Raw genomic sequence first — 17,287 nt, forward strand, 5'->3', positions numbered from 1 at the left:
GGGCCTGAGCTTTGACCATTCTGACAAGATGGACCTACCTTGACTGCAGCAGAGATGGTTTAGCCTGGACTTTGGAAATGTAAGACTTTGGTGAGTGATAGGTAGAGTTAGGAGTTATTTCTTTATTGTTTTATTAGTGCTGAGTATTGTATTGTATTGATACACTCTACCCTAAATTTTGAAATCTTTGACAGATGCAGTGCTGTCTGTATAACTATTCTTTAAATCTATATTCAATAAATTCTATCTATTACAACTGACTGGATTATTGGGGATGGTGGAGAAAAAGGGACTGGTTGTGGGAGTTAATCCAGTGTGACCGGGTGGAACCTGGAGACCCCAGTAATAGGAACCTTTTCCTGGATTCAAGCCAAGTCAGAGGGGCTCGGGCTGGAGCACAGTTCAGGGGAGGGTTCCCCAAATTTGGCCTGGCTACCAGGAATGGAGGCTCTTACAGTTAAAGAGCAATTGGTAACTGAAATTGGAAAGGCCTGAGGGTGTTAGGTGGCTGTATAGGTTTATGGCCACTAAATTACCCCTGATGGCCATAAACAGATTACACAGCCCTTAAGGAAGGGTCATCTTGAATGTCACAGTGGGTATGGTGATACACCATTGTCCTGCCCCCTTGGTTTTTTGGCTATAACTTTTGATAGAATATAGATTTCAACACAGTTTGATTCACTGCATTCTGCATGAAATTACGCATCGATTGAGATGTAACATGATGGTATTATTTGAAAATACCAAGATTTAAAAAAATGTTGGTGAGTAGCAGTGTCACCCTCCTGTGCATGTCACCCGGTGCATCCCGCACCCCCTAGTGATGCCATTGCACAGATTTCCATTGATATTTGGTGCAGCTTTGGTGGTAGATGGGAATATTCCAGTTTCCTAATCTCTGGGCCTAATCTAGAGATATCTTTTTGTACATGCTTGCCCACCAGTCAGAAGGCTAATTTTGTTTGCCTGGACAGAGTCAATTGCTCATTCAGAAGCAGCTGCAGGGCCAAACTACTTGTTATGAGGAATGTACTAGTAGCCTGGTGGTTTTTGCTTTTTAAAAAAGAATGTCCAGAATGAGCGTGCACAAAATGGGGGGAGGCGCATCCACTTTGCTCTTGCCGAGACAAATGGCTCCAATGGCAAGGGGGAGGGGCAGCTTACAGGGTGCATGGAGGCACCCTGCAAAATTTAGTGCTGTCCCCCCCCAGCTACGCAACTGTACTAAAGCACTATAAGAGTCCAATTATCTCTGTTCCAGAAGAACCAAAACCAAGTAAGTGCTGTCCCTGGATTCTGGTACTTGGATAAATCTTCATGATCTTGTCTGATCTTAGAAGCTAAGCAACATCAGGCCTGGTAATTACTTGGATGGGAGACCGCCTGGGAATGCTGGGTGCTGTAGGCTTATACCATAGTCTTTCGAGACTGAAGGTTGCCAACCAACCAACCATTATGTCCCTGGAATATCTCACTACTTGGGGAAGTGAGAATCATGCAATATTTCATTTTCTAAGCAACACCCTGTGCATCATTTCCCTCTCTGTTTTTCTGTTTAGAATTTCCTTTACAGAAGGTTGCATTTTATGTTCTGGTGTGCCTTTAAGTATGGAAATCAAATTTTTCTGGCTTACTTTTTTTCTGTAATGCTTAGCTAAACAGAGCACATTATTGTTTATGGGAAAAAAGAGGATTTTTGCTATTCAGGTTTATTGTGAAGCAAGTTAGCAGCAAGCAACGTCTTTATACTTATCCATCGTCTCTCTTTTCTCCTGAATCAAGGATGCATAGCACTTTCTGTAGTTTCTGCTATTGTACACAAAAGCACCTTTCAGAGCTCAAAAAAAATCTTTACTGTTAGAGGTTTGAACGTTTAAAAGAAAATGGGGTGTTTTTCTTGTCATAAAATCGTTCAAATAATTCATGTCATTTTAAATTGAAATTTCTTCATATCAGCATCACTTACAAAACTATTCATTTGCAAGGCAGGCAACCCAATCCTATTGGGCTGCCCTGCTGGCTTAATGTGTTCCAGCTGTGCTGATTGCTGTAAAGCACACTTCAACAGCATGCAGAGCTGTGCACTGCCAGAGTGCCTGCAGGAAGGTCAGAGCGTCCTTGTGTGTGTCACCTGATCACTGGCCTGAGCAGGTAATCCAGCAGGGGAACTGGGAGGGATGGGGAGGGTGGAATCTGCAGGAAAGGGGCAAAACTGGGTGCGGAGGGGAGAGGAAGGGGCAGGGAGTTGCAGAAGCAGGTGGAGCTGATGGTGATGGCACCCACCAGGTCCTCTCCCCTCCATGGGCAGCCACCCCACCATCTTTCTCTTCTTGGACTTGCACCAGCAAAGTCCCTGGCACAGCTCCAGTGAGACCCATTGCAGAGCAGGAGGCCTATGGGTGATTCGAATACCCTTTCTCTGAGGGGATTTCAGGGGATTTAAATACCCTTTCCCTGCTGACGCCTCCAGACCCACACACACACACACACACACACACACACACACACACACACACACACACACACACACACTCATTGGATACAGCATGTACCTTTTTCAGTGTGGTTGCACCAGCAGGAAGGGAAATGGTCAGGATTGAGCTACCTAGTTTTTTCAGCAGTAGAATTTCAAATTATGAACATCTCAGGAAAAGACAGGACTTTAATTTAATTGGTTGCAATCCTATCAGGGCCAGCCTAGCCATTATGATAGACCTTCGTGCCTCTACTGCTCCTCCTCTATTCTACTCTCTGGATTGAAAAAGGAAGAGGGGGACAGAGAGAAAGAGGAAATGTAGAGAGTGCTAAGCTAGAATACTGAAGAGTGGGAAATGGAGAGGCTGGCACATTGTCAGGTAAGGGGGAGCAGCATTTGACATGCCGCCTCACACATCACGAGACCTTGAGCAGGAATATGTACAATGCATATGCACTTAGTAGTAAGCCCCATTGAACACAATGGGACTCACTTGCAAGTAAATGTGCATGGGATTGGAATGTTTTTCGCTGAACTTAGCCGCACAACTGTTGAACAATATATAACAAACTTTTCAGAGTGGTGAAGACCAGAAGTGATTGTGAGGATCTCCAGAAGGATCTTTCCAGACTGGCAGAATGGGCAGCAAAATGGCAGATATCTATCTAATGATCCCAAGCATAGAATTGGCTTTCTTCACTGCTGCTGCACATTGAGTCGACACTTTCATCGACCTGTCCACCACCACCCCAAGATCTCTCTCCTAATCTGTCACAGACAGCTCAGAACCCATCAGCCTATATGTGGAGTTTTGATTTTTTGCCCCAATGTGCATGACCTTACACTTACTGACACTGAAGCGCATCTGCCATTTTGGAAAAGTTTGGTGTCGTCTGCAAACTTAGCCACCTCACTGCTCACCCCTGTCTCCAGGTCATTTATGAAGAGGTTGAAAAGCACTGGTCCCAGGACAGATCCTTGGGGCACACTGCTTCTCACTTCTCTCCATTGTGAAAATTACCCATTGACACCCACTCTCTGTTTCCTGGCCTTCAACCAGTTCTCAATCCACGAGAGGACCTGTCCTCTAATTCCCTGACTGTGGAGTTTTTTCAGTAGCCTTTGGTGAGGGACCGTGTCGAACGCCTTCTGAAAGTCCAGATATACAGTATAATGTCTACGGGTTCTCCTGCATCCACATGCCTGTTGAACTTTTCAAAGAATTCTATAAGGTTTGTGAGGCAAGACTTACCCTTATAGAAGCCATGCTGATTCTCCCTCAGCAAGGCCTGTTCGTCTATGTGTTTTGAGATTCTATCTTTGATGAGGCATTCCACCATCTTACCTGCAATAGATGTTAGGCTGACCAGCCTATAGTTTCCCGGATCCCCCCTCTTTCCCTTTTTAAAGATAGACATTTGATAGGCATAACATTTGCTATTGACAGCCCAAGACTGTCGTGTACTGTGTCTTTATCTCAGAAGTGCAACTTTGATTTATTTAAAAAGGTTTTCTATTATATGTTTAGTAAAATCAAACCATAGCAATTTTGGAATGTCATTTCTTAGAATTTGATGCACTTTCCTTTTATGTTACTTAAATTAAGAGCACATTACAAAAGGGAAACTGATTAAACTGGGCATCCATGCTCTTTATATGAAAGTGGCACAAAAAATACACTTTTCTCTTCTCATTGTGTGAATATGACCAATATTGTCAACAGCATACATCAAACACTCCTGCTATTTAAAGTTGTGATCAAAATTGAGAATAAAGTAAGACAGTGGTTCTCAAACTTTTAGCACGGGACCCACTTTTTAGAATGTGAATCTGTCAGGACCCATAGAAATGATGTTATCACCAGAAGTGACATGATCAAGCAGAAAATTTTTTAACAATTCTAGGCTGAAATCCTACCCACACTTACCAAGGGGTAAGTCCCATTGACTATCATTCTTAAAATAATATTCTTAGTAGTTTGTTAAAAGTACAGGTCTGTAACATTTCCCTAAATGCAGTCACATACCATGGTAGCATTAAGTCTAATATATTCATCAAGTTAATATATTAAAATAAAATATTGAAATGAATGGGGACCCACCTGAAAATTGGCTCATGGGTCCCGACCCACAGTTTGAGAAACACTGAAGTAAGAGAACCAATGTCCAAATAAATGCTTTGAGAACTGGGTGGTATGGTAAAATTAGGAATGAGAAAGATCTTGTGAAATGATGGAAACTGTACTCTTCTCATGTATTTCCAACTGTAGTTTTGAGGATAAGCTATGTTAAGCAGACACATACGTAGTAATGACAATCATAGCAGAGGGCAAAAACAAAATGATCAGGGAATTGAAGCCCCTTCCTTACCAGTAAAGGTTAAAACTTCTGAAATACAACTCCCAAAGTTCAAATACAAAGTTCAAAGTACAAAGTTCCAAACAACACAGTCCTGGAACGTGCTGGAATCCCTAGCTTGTATGCACTGCATATGAAACAGACGCCTGCATTGGCTCGGTCATGTCGTGAGAATGGATGATGGCCGGATCCCAGAGGATCTCCTCTATGGAGAACTCGTGCAAGGAAAGTGCCCTACAGGTAGGCCACAGCTGTGATACAAGGGCATCTGCAAGAGAGATCTGAAGGCCTTAGGAGTGGACCTCAACAAGTGGGAAACCCTGGCCTCTGAGCAGCCTGCTTGGAGGCAGGCTGTGCAGCATGGCCTTTCCCAGTTTGAAGAGACACTTGGCCAACAGACTGAGGCAAAGAGGCAAAGAAGGAAGGCCCATAGCCAGGGAGACAGACCAGGGACAGACTGCACTTGCTCCCAGTGTGGAAAGGATTGTCACTCCCAAATTGGCCTTTTCAGCCACACTAGACGCTGTTCTGGAACCACCATTCAGAGCGCGATACCATAGTCTTTCAAGACTGAAGGTTGCCAACTACCAACTACTATATGGCATTAAAGAGGATGGAGCAGAGGTCTAGTAATGGATTGTGGAACTTCCATATTCAGAGGCAAAATGGTATGCCACCTCATAACAGTGGCTGGGTAGCAAATGCAGGAGAAGTTTATTATCTTCTCGTGTCAGGAACTTCCTGGGCTGGTGCTGGGAACTTTAAGCTCTGAAAGACTATCAGAGCAGCTGCCTGAACATCACAGGTATAAAGTGCTCTCAAGCTCTGGACTGGTGCTGCCCACCCAGGCTCGTCTTTGGATCATTTTGTAACAGGAAGTACTATCTGTTTGGGCTTTGCTTGAGTAACAAGGTCACCTTAGCTCTGGTGCAGTCCTTTCTGTGACTCCTGGCTTACTCCTGACTGTGCCCTTCAATCCTGGCTCCTATCATTTCCCACAGTTGACACTATGTTCCATTTTTGGGCTTCCCAGGGGCATGTACTTCACTAATGTGAGGATGCTATAGTAGATGGAGCTTTGATCTGATACAGCAGGTCTTCCTCATGTTCTTATAAGATGCTTGCCAGAAGATGAGTAACATCAATTTTATGGATGGGATGGCTTGGAAAGCTTTAAAAATGAGAACAAGTGACCCTGAAGCCCTCATTGTACAATAAAGTTTAAACAAATGAAAAATCATTGGAACTGAACCTTGGAGATGACAGTTTTTACATTGAGTGCAGTTCCAAGGTCTCCTGTGCCAAGTGCGTTAAAACTAAGTTAGGGCTTCCTAAATTAAAAACATAAATGCAGATGTATTGCAAGCACCAAAATCCTTTGTTACAATTCTGTAGCAGAAGCTCCTATACAGAGTCAAAAAAAACTACAAGCATGTGTCCTACTATTTGAAGTTTTCCTTCCTCTATTCCATTGTAACCTCTAACGTAGATCCAGTTTTGTAGTTTAAAACAGATCTTCTTTTCTTCTGGCTCTTTTCTTTATAAAGATCTGCTTCTCTGGGCAATTTGTTTAGACTTTTCCACTGAAGGACAGCCATTTGAGAGAATTATCAGTGACCCATGATATTTATTTTAAAACATTATTTATTCTGCCACTGTAGTTTCCATTTTCCCAATGCACTGTACTGTAACCAGGGACTGGTATGACAAGAGTAGAGAATGTAAAATCAGATGTAAGATAAGAGTAAATTATTCCATACATTAAACATCAAATAGCAGCCAGGTTTATACACTTTGTGTTCTAGCCAGCAAATACACTTTCATCTGGAGTCTTTTTTTTTTTTATCTTGAAAAGCTGTAATACAGTCTTAAATAATCAAATCAATAATTCTCTCAGCAGAATGTGCACACAGACAGTGCCAGCACCAAGTCGTTGGGCACCCTCAGGTAGAGCTCTGCACTGGGCTCCATGACACCAGTCAGAGAAGAGGACCCCAGGCTGACTGAAGGGGAGTAATGCCTAGCAGTTAGCATGCATGGAGGAGTGGAATCTGCCTGGCTTCTCCATTCCCTTTACCTAGATGGACAGGATCACTGCTCAGTTGGCAGAAGTGATTCTAGACAGTCACAATTTTTTTGAATCCATATCTACATGTGGCTGAGAGATAATGGCATTAATGGATAATGGAGAGAACATTTCCGTGAAGAAATATTCTGAGAGTCAAACTACATACTTGTACACAAACCCAGATTTGTAGATCCCAACAACCACTTCTCAGCTGCAGGGATGAAGGAGTGAAAAAGAGTGAAAAGAATTGCAGGGAGAATGTGGTAGATGGAGAATGGGCAGGGGTAAAGCAGCGATGTGGTTCTAAGACAGAACTCACCAAACCACAGCCCGTGGGCCAGATCTGGTGCAAGACTACATCCATCTTCTGTGTGAGCAGTGCTTACTGTCACAAGAAGCCCCTCCATCTCTGTTGCCTCACCATCCGGGCAGTCGCATCTGCCCGGAAATCCAGGCATGATGCCTGCTGGGACAGTGGGCTACAGATGCGACTGCCAGAGCATTGTGCAACAAAGATGGAGGGGCTTCTTCTGAGCCATGCACTGGAACAGACAAGGATATCAATGTTCCCTTACCTGGAGAAGATCTGCCCCTTCCCCAGGATGCAGCATGTGCTCCAATGGTATGGTTGCATGGGGGGGGGGGCCAGTGATGGAATTGTACTTTTAATCTCCACCATGGTTCTGTTAACTCTGCAGGACACAAATACCTGTTAAAGCTCCATCTCCTTCCTGCCACGGTTGGAGCAAATTGGCCAACCACCATCCCAAATCATCTGAGCAAAATTGGCACAAGGATGTGCACTTGCCACTGCCAGATCACATCTCTGCACTGGCCAGGCAAGGTTTGTGCCAGGTGGCACAGGGGGAGGAAGAGGTGCCGGGAGGGCACTCTAGGGGTGGGGAGGGAGTGTTTTTGGGTTGGAGAGAGGGCAGAACAGGGGGGAGGATTAGGCTCAGGAGGGGGGTGGGATCAGTGGCAGCTGTGCACGCTGTATCCTGTCCCCAGCAAGTGCAGCATTACATGGGCTATTTGGATTTCTGCCAGCTAAATAGTTGGCACAGATCTGACTAGTCCCATAAGGCAGGCTGGGGCTTACCCTGTGAGGGGATATTTTATCCTGTGAGGGAGTATTGTACCCATTATCCCAAAGTGACCTTCAGCAGCCTCCCAATCTCTGGAGATAATGCAGGGTGTGAGGCTGGGCTGTACCAGCACAGGTTAGGATGGCACTGTTAGAGTCCAATCCTATGCATGTCTGCTCAAAAGTAAGTCCCGTTATGGTCAATGGGGCTTACTCCCAGGTAAGTGTAGATAGGATTGCAGTCTTAGTATACAATCCTATCCACACTTTCCTGGGAGTAAGTCCCATTGACTATGGTGGGGCTTACTTCTGAGTAGATAAGCACAGGATTGGTCTCCTTACTTCCTAACTAAAAAAGACTCCAAACACTTTGGGGAGTGGGGGGGGGGGTTGGGCGTGCTTGCTCCCCTTTTCTCCTCTGGCACCCCCTATGGCATCCTGAGATGCAAGAACTCTTTCTCTGAAGGTGTGATGTGGAGCCCAGGTTTGCTCCTTTGCAGGAGTGGCTGCTATTTGCTTCCACTTACTTTCTGCTTGCCTTACTGTACATAGGACAAACATTATGAAGATACCATAGTCTCTGTCTCTCATCCAGAGGAAACCAAACTGAGGTAACAGAGAAATTGGGAGTGTGCAACAATATCAGCAGCCCTTCCCTCCCCCCTTTTCTTTCCTTCAAAGAGCTCACTCCGCCAATGGTTACAACTCAAGGAGCTCCTGTAGATATATAGCACTGGAAAGATTATACATGCCTGTGAACCCCTGCCTTTTTGCAGGCCCTCCTCTTACACTTCTTTCATCTTACACTACACGACATCTTACACTACTTTCAAAGCACTGGTTTTAAAAGCTTCTTGGCATGTGGACTGAATTACAGAAAAACAGTAAGAGCTGCCTCCCATGTCTACAATAAAGAAATAATGGCACCTTCTCTGTGTGCATCCTGTGCCATTTTTGAACATTTAATGTTCCAAGGGTGAAAAAAGAAAGTTTTGTGTGAGCTAATGGTCAGACTGTCCTTACTCTTGATTGAAACCTGCCATCCAGCACAGAGTGTACAGTAAGCTGGGACAGCAGTGGAGGCAGTCAGGCTGGACAGAAGACACTGAATCCCTAAGTAAAGGGATGACAGGTGGAGAAGCTGTGGCATCCTGTTCCTTGGTACAATACCCTTTTCAGATATTATCGTAAGGTGAAAAAAAGTGTGCAGGTTGGCATGTCATCATAGGCTTCTCTCTCAACCTAAATGTATTTATCAGAATGTCTGAAAAGGGCAGTCATGCACTGTAAGCAGGGGAAGGTGAAAGCAAGTTCTGGCAGTTCCAGGACAGAATCATGGAATTGGAAGGAACATTCACCTTTCTTGTTACTTACATTGAAATGGAACCGAGTCAATAAGATTGCAGTTCTAAGAATGGGAATCACTGAACTCAGCAAATCTGTGTAAACATTCTTAGGGTCAGCCTATATAGCTCCATCAAATCTCTTTCCAAAGCAATGCTTGTTATGTCACCCATGATAATTCTAATTTTCTAATCCAGTTTGTTTCAAGTTATGAGAAGCCTTTAAAATTCAGGGACAATTTAGTCAATTCTTCATAAAGGATTTTTTTAAATGCCATTAAGTTAAGGAAACTTAACTTAAATGATAACAGAAGCACCTACTTTAAATAATGAGACCCTACATCATTGTAATTTTAAAGAGTCATTATGATCTTAATTGCAATGGTGCTATTCCCCAACTGTCTTCATCCATATATAGCCACTTTTCTTTAGAAAGTGACATTTTTATGGTCAGAGTAATTTACGGCATTATCCCAGATGCTGCCACCAGCTGTAAAATTTAACCATGAATAAAAAAATTGTGTATGTGCTCCAGAACTATAAAGTATTCAGCACATCAGATATCCTTGAGAAGCCCATCTTCTCAAATGAACACCCCATAGAGCACAGTGGGATTATAAAGTATTTCAAGAACAGTTTTTCAATGACATTCAATGATTCCGTCTGTTCCCTTAAGGAATAAAATATTTTGCCATAGGTTTCAAGCTACTGTTCATATTCTCCAGTACACACATTTTACACATTGAAAATGTCAATTTGACAGAAGGAAGCAATTGTTCTGCCTAATGATACTATTCTTTGACCATATTATGCAGTCTGCGGCTCGGACTGCATTCATAATAGCTCTGCTACCCTGAAGTAGCAGAGTTATTACGATCTTGCTATACCATCTGATCAATTTCATGAACTAACAGGCCACAAGTGGGCTGTATTGAGGAATATATGTATAAGAAGAGAAAAAGCAAGTAGTTGGCAATGCCATTTCTCCACAATATGGGACATGGGACTGTGAACCAAAACTTAAAAAATGCTTCCTAATCATTGTGTAAGAGGTTTGTCATCCAGTTAGATATGCTGCTAGAGATCATTCATGACATAACCCATCTGCAAGTACATACACACAAAAGTGACACATTAGGCACATCCTGAGGCAGCAAGAAGGTCTACTTACACAAGCACCAAAAGGAAAGCAGCCACCAGAAGGTGTTGCTACAGCAACTGAAGATTCATAGCGCATGTGTATCCTCCTAGGGCTTCCCCTTCAGGGATGTATGGTACGGGTGAGGCAGAACCACCCCATCATAGTCCGTGGAAAAGCACCACAGCTGCCTTGCCTGCTTACAGCCTAGGCGGCTCTCTTTATACCAGGAGGAGGAGGCTCTTCTTATACCAGCTTTCTCAGGTGTAAGGAGAGTCTGCTTGAGTGTAAACAGGCAGGGCAGCTGCAGTGCTTTTCCATGGACTACAATAGGGTGGTTCTGCCTCACCTGCCACCCCCACACTGCTGCTGTTTGCAGCCCTTCTTGCCAGTCTACAACTCTGCCCTGGTTAGGAGAAGCTCATGGTGAATTGTTAGATATGGACCCCCTCCTTCCCCCCCCCATCAGTGGAATTAAAGGAATAAAATGGGAGGTTCTGAACCATGATGTAAAGGGCCTTGTTTTGTTTGGCTAAAACAAACCCCTGCTAACTGGGCAAAGAGGCACTTTTTCAAGTGGGGCAGAATGCATACTTGCATCCTTCTCCAACCACAGAGCCCTCCCCCCTTTCTAGCATCCCGTCTTCCCACCTATTCGGGGCAAAGCACCAGGCTACTTTTCCACTGGGAGTTGGTCCTGTCCAGCAGCTCTGTACCCTGTATGTTCAACTCTGTATTTTCAATGGCAGCTGAGCTAGCTGCTACGTGACCTGCCTGAAATTGGCTCGCGACTCACCTAGTGTGTCTCAATTCATATTTTGAGAAACGCTGTTATACAGCAATATCTCACCAGTTCTTAGACTCTTGGGTAGAGTTCGAACTGATGAGAACCCCAAAACTCCTGTCCAAACATCTGGTGACTGTGACACTACTGACAATAATAAATAGTTTTGCAAGAGTTCTGGTCTTTCCCCACTAGGAAACATCCCTCTGCCTAGGCCTACACCCATGGAGAGGGTAGAGGGGAGCAGAGTCTATCACAGTGAGACTTGGTGCACAGACTCATCTTAATCTATTATACTTTGCTCTTGTCTTACTTTTGCTCTTTTGAACAAAAAGTCAATCTTCAGACGCCATCTGTCAGTGTGGGGCCTCTGGAGCAGGTCTGTATGCATGCTGTGGAATTGTATTCTTCCTTTTGAGAAGAAATTACCAACTAGCCAGAGGAAAAAGAAGTAGTGTTGAATTCTTTGTGTTCTTTTTCAGAATACATTTGATTCTGGCTCTTTACCAGCAGCCCAGATATACAATATCATTCGACATATTTAGTTACAAAGAGCTATATGCTAATTACATGTCAGAGCAGCCCCTGGTCAGACCCAGAATAAGAGGAGATCTCCTTTGTGAAAAAGGAGCAGGACACCACTACCTCTCCTGCCTTTGCTGCCTGGCAACAGGTATTCAATAGCAGGCTGTTTCTGAACTTAGTAATTAATGGTTACTAGTCAACCATCTATAGAATTGTCCTATAGGAATTTGACTAATTCCTTTTTAAGAGAGTCTAAGCTAGTAACCATCACATATGTACGTGAATCTAACTAAACACTGGGGGGAGTGAGGAAAATGAGACATCCTAGACATTTGCTCTTGTGGACATCAAAAATGAAAAATTTACTTGGAATGTCCAGTCTTCTCTGTGGATCAATAGTTCAGGAAGAAAGTCGATAGCCCAATCCTGTGGGACCATTGCACCATGAGAATTTGTGTTCTAGCAGTGCATCATGCTTCAGGGTGGTCACGAAATGCAACCTGCCATTCTGCGCAACTGCGCCACTGCGCAAGCAGGTGAATGGCCGCTGCCATGCTGCAGTGGCCACCGCTACCATGCAGCAATGGTGTCAGTAAATCAGCATGGGGGGTAGGCAGTGCACAGAGTGTGAGCAGAATGGGGTGGGGAGGAAGTGAAATGGGGTGGAGACGGTGGTTCTGGGGGGACAGGGGGCAAAATCCCAAGGGCGCTATGCCTGCAGGGTTGGCACCATTACAGCACCACCGGCATCTCCGCTGGCCCTCTGAAGGCTCTGCAGGCTCTGCACTGCATCCCTGGGAACTCCGAAAGACTTCTGAGGCCTCTAGAGTGCCATTAAACAGTACTTCTAGGTTTTGTTGGAAAACCAGAAGTATTGTTTATTGGTGCTCTGGAAGCCTCCGAAGGCTTTTGGAGCATCCAGGGACATGGCACAAGGCTGCATACCACAGGTAAGTCTCCTCTCTTGGGGGGGGGGCATGTTGCAGTCCTGTGCCCAAGGGCGACACAGGGACCAGGTCTGCAACTAAGCAGAGTCCAGAGGAAGGAGGCAGTGCATCAAGGCTGGGAAGGGAGCAGTATCAGCAGCACCAGTGCCACAATATCCTAAAACCCCTTCCCAGTCTCCATCTACCTTCCAAGTTCACACGGACATGCGTCAGCAAAATCACTGGTGTAAGTCCAAGTAGACCCATCACAGCAGCAGAGGAAGGCAAAGGAAGAAATGTTCTCTTACATGGAGGAAACCTCTGGACCTGGACTCCAGTGGCACAACTTTATTGGCAGGGGGCTTGGATAGGATTGCACTCTTCATCATCAAAGAAAGATGCTCTCTCTTATTAATGCTCACTATTGTACTGGAAACTGAAAGGCTGTGTAAGAGAATGTTAGTAAGTTTTGCGGTTATAAGACCTGCTCATCCACAACACAGAAGGAGAATCAAAATAATAAGTTTAGCAAAATGTATCCCTGAGCTTTGGACAACTTTGCATTTATTAGGCAAATTGTGTATTAAATACCTAAATGCCTATTTAAGCAAAAACTGGATACATTTTCCACTCGTATGTTTTCAATGCCTGCAAGTAATCCGCAACTGAGATTCAATTCAGCATTTTTCAAAGTAAACAAGGAGCTCTACTTAATCCATACAATCACAAGCACTTCATGGGAAAATTGCTGTATACAATTGCTTGTGCACCTCATTTTAAATCCTAGTAGTTTCTTTTTTGCACCCAATCTGTGAGTGTGTCTGTGTGGGGGGGTGACTACTAAGGCTAGCATAGCACAAGAAGAAATCTGCTAGATCAGAACAAGTGTCCACAGTGAAAAACTATAGGCCTCTAGAAAATCCGCAAGTGGAGCATGGAAGCAATAGCCCTGCCTGGTAGCTGCTATTCAGTAATTGTGAGTCATTGTGTACTTGCACTTTTGGTAGGCCCAGGAGCTTCTTCTGTCCTCAACCCCCTCCAAGGGAAAGGGTGAAAAGGGGAGATACTATGCCAGCTGATGAAGATTCAGAGTTGCTCTTTCCTGGGAGGAAAGATGGTTAACACTCTTGAAATTGTACAGGTGCCTGACTCCCTCACCATTTTCTCAATTCTTTGCTCCTAGTGGTCTGATGTTTTATTGCTGAGGCTCCCTTAAGCATTAGAGCATAGCCTGGATGAATAATAACAATAATACCCCATTCTCACAAGTAATATACCACCAAAAAGCTTCCCATCTAAAATGAGACCAGCAGATCTTAAAATAAATCTTGTACCCTAAGGGGTTATCCCAAGATCCTTTATTGAGCTCCTATAATTTATATACTCTTAAAGGAGATAGAGGGCTCATTTTCTAATTTCCTTTCTACTTCAATAAATAGGAACTCAAGGCATCAATATCACCGTCATGTTTGGAGGCACAAATCCCTGACGTCTCGTATATTAAAAGAAGAAATTTTTGTGTAAGCTAAACTGCTGAATAAGTGAGTTTCTTGTTTTGTTTGGCTCAGCTGTCAAGAGTTTACTTTTGGTATTTGTCCCACTGGTCTTTAAAAGGTCCAGATTAAACTTGCTCTCATTTCTGTTCAGTCTTGAAGTTGTCCATAAAAGCAGTTGTTGCATTATCAAACTTTAGTGGTACTTCAACTTAACCTTTTACCAGCTCATCTTCTGCAAGTATATTATGATTTCATTCTTAAAGAAACACATAGCATATTAGAATGTGCTAATTCTTAGAATCTAAAGCCATTCCGCTTTTTGTTTATTTGTTTTAACTCATTGGTGCAAATGGCATAATATATACGAACACAGGGACTCTGAGAGGAATTTTATCAAGGGGTACAAAGCTTCTTTTGGGTCCCTTTGCAAAGGGGAAGGGGTGAAACAGAATGGGGGAGGATGGTGACGGGTAAGCAGAATGGGGCGGGGGCAAAACAGGGTGGGGGGAGGGAGAAGGCATCTGGAAAAGTCTCTGGAGCCCATGTCTACTTGCTCATGAAGCATTGGGAGGTAGATAAAGTAACACAGAAAAACAAACACGCTCCTAAGTCTCTCTAAAATCTTTTAAATATAGAAAAACATGCAGAAAATTAGCATCATCATATTTAGGCTCACACTAGAATGGAGAGTGCACCAAAACATCCTTCTGTAGTCTTGCAGCTGTGTCCTGAGCTCCTATACGTTTCTTCGTGCTAAGTTAATCCACAAGCCAAAGAGCTACTGTAGCAGGCCAGTTGCTTTCCAGAACTGACACTGTGTTAAGGAGTGTCATGTACGCATTCCTCAGCCCAGCATGTATGGTTTGCCAGTAGCTGCAGCCAGATGCCCCATAGTAGTGCCTCCAGCATCCCATGTGGGCTTTGAGTCCAGGTGAGATTAGAAAATGTAAGATTGCAGGAAATTTCTGGGGCCCCTCCTCTGGCACCTGGGCCCCCTTTTTGACCCTGGGCCCGGGTACAAATTTACCCTCCTCTCCTAGGTCCTGTAAGAACATAAGAAGAACCCCACTGGCTCAGGCCAAAGGCCCATCAGCTTCCTATATCTCACAGTGGCCCACCAGATGCCTCAGGGAGCACTCAAGATAACAAGACCTGCCTCCTGGTGCTACTCCCTTGTCACATGAACATAAGAAGAGCCCCGCTGGATCAGGCCAGAAGCCCATCTACTCCAGCTTCCTGTGGGCACAATCCAGACATGGGATTGGGCTGGCACAAGACCCTTGCAAGTTGATCACAGAGAAGGATTTCAAGAGAAAAGGAAAACCGTCTGGCATTTTACTGTCAAGACTATTATGGTCAATTGAAAGAAGTTGAACGCAATCTGCTTTGCAAATGAAACTTCCTTTCAGGAAACAAAGAAAGTGTCAGAAAATTTCTCTTATCATTATCCATTTTGTGTGAAAAATCATGAAAGGAGATCATAGACATTCTGTGCTTTGAGGTAGAATAGAGGCTATAGCCTTTAAAGGTCTTAGGAATGCTGGGTAATGCTAGTGCCTCAGGAGGAAAAAGCAGACCTTATGAGACCAACGGAATAGGATAAAAGGAAACTGAGAAGTAGAAAAATTGAACCATCCACATAAATGATGAACAGTGTACATTTCTTCCCCTCAGTAACTGCTACATCTCATCCTTGGCCAAAGGGCCAAAGGACCCCAGCAAGGTCCTAAACCCAGAGATATATCCAGGGCTTTTTTTCTAATGGAACGCAGGGGAACGGAGTTCCGGCACCTTTTTGCAGGGGCCCCTCCGCTTCGGAGGCATTCCAGGAGGGGGGGGAGCAAAACAGAGGCATTCGCTAGGTGGGTGCTGGGGGGTGCAGGGTAGGCGGGTGCCTGGCCCCTGCCTGACCGCACAACGACCCCCTTCTGCCCCAACAAGCTCTCGCCTGAGCCCAGCCCGCCTCCCCTCCCCCTGCGCTCTGCTTCCCTGCGCAGCTTCCAAGGGCAGGCGGAGGAGGGTGGAGGGCATGGGAGACATGCGCTGACGCTGAGGAGGAGGACGGGCAGCCAGCCAGCCAGGGAGACGGGCTGTGGCACCCATGGAACATCCAGGTACTGGCTTGATGGAGGAGGAGGGGAACGAAGCTGGCTGGTGCAGCCCCTGTGTCAATCTGCAGCATGAGCCTAGGCATGTCTACTCAGAAGTAAGTCTCATTGTGCTCAATGGGGAAAGGGTGCACCCTCCTGGGAAAGGGTGCATAGCCTTGCAGCCTGAGAGCCCAAGCCTATGTATGTCTACTCAGAAGTAAGTCTCATTGTGTTCAATGGGGCTTACTCCTGGGAAAGTGTCATAGCCTTGCAGCCTGAGTAGACAGGTAGAGGAGGGGCTCTGAGGCTGCAGTCCTCTCCACACTTTCCTGGGAGTGAGCCCCACTGCCTCTACTGGGACTGACTTCTGAGTAGACAGGCACAGGATTGGACTCTAAGGCTGCCATCCTATCCACAGTAAGCCCCATTCACTAAAGTGGACTTCTGAGTAGACATGCATAGGATTGGGCTCTTAGGCTTCAATCCTAGGCACTTTCCTGGGAGTAAGCTCCATTGACTAGAACGAGACTTACTTCAAAGTAGACATACCTAGGATTGGGCTCTTAATCCTGGCAGAGATATATACCTGCACCCGTTTTCACATGCTAAGGGCAGGTGAAAAGAGATTCTATGTGTGTACAACATGCTGTCCAGCCTTGCCAGAGATCCTCCTCATCCTTCCCCCACAAGCATGCCCTCCGCCAGCCAGCATTTGCAGCTCCTCTCCAGCAATGCACAGCAGCTGCTCAGGGCAGCAGAGAACATACAATTGCATGCCAAGCACCTTCCCAAAGACACAGAGTATTCTGATACCTGAATTAAACCATATTTAATCGCTTGTTTGCAAATGTAGCTGTTTCTATGTGCACCTAAGGATCCCTCTTGTGTAAGAATTCCTTTTTTGTTCTTACTCCCACAGTAGCTTAGAGTAATTTTACTACATGGAACTCATGTAAGCCATTTTTTGGAATCCATTCACTGCTTCCTCTCCTCGAAG

Source organism: Tiliqua scincoides, chromosome 6, assembly GCF_035046505.1.
Source record: "Tiliqua scincoides isolate rTilSci1 chromosome 6, rTilSci1.hap2, whole genome shotgun sequence".
NCBI lineage: Eukaryota > Metazoa > Chordata > Lepidosauria > Squamata > Scincidae > Tiliqua > Tiliqua scincoides.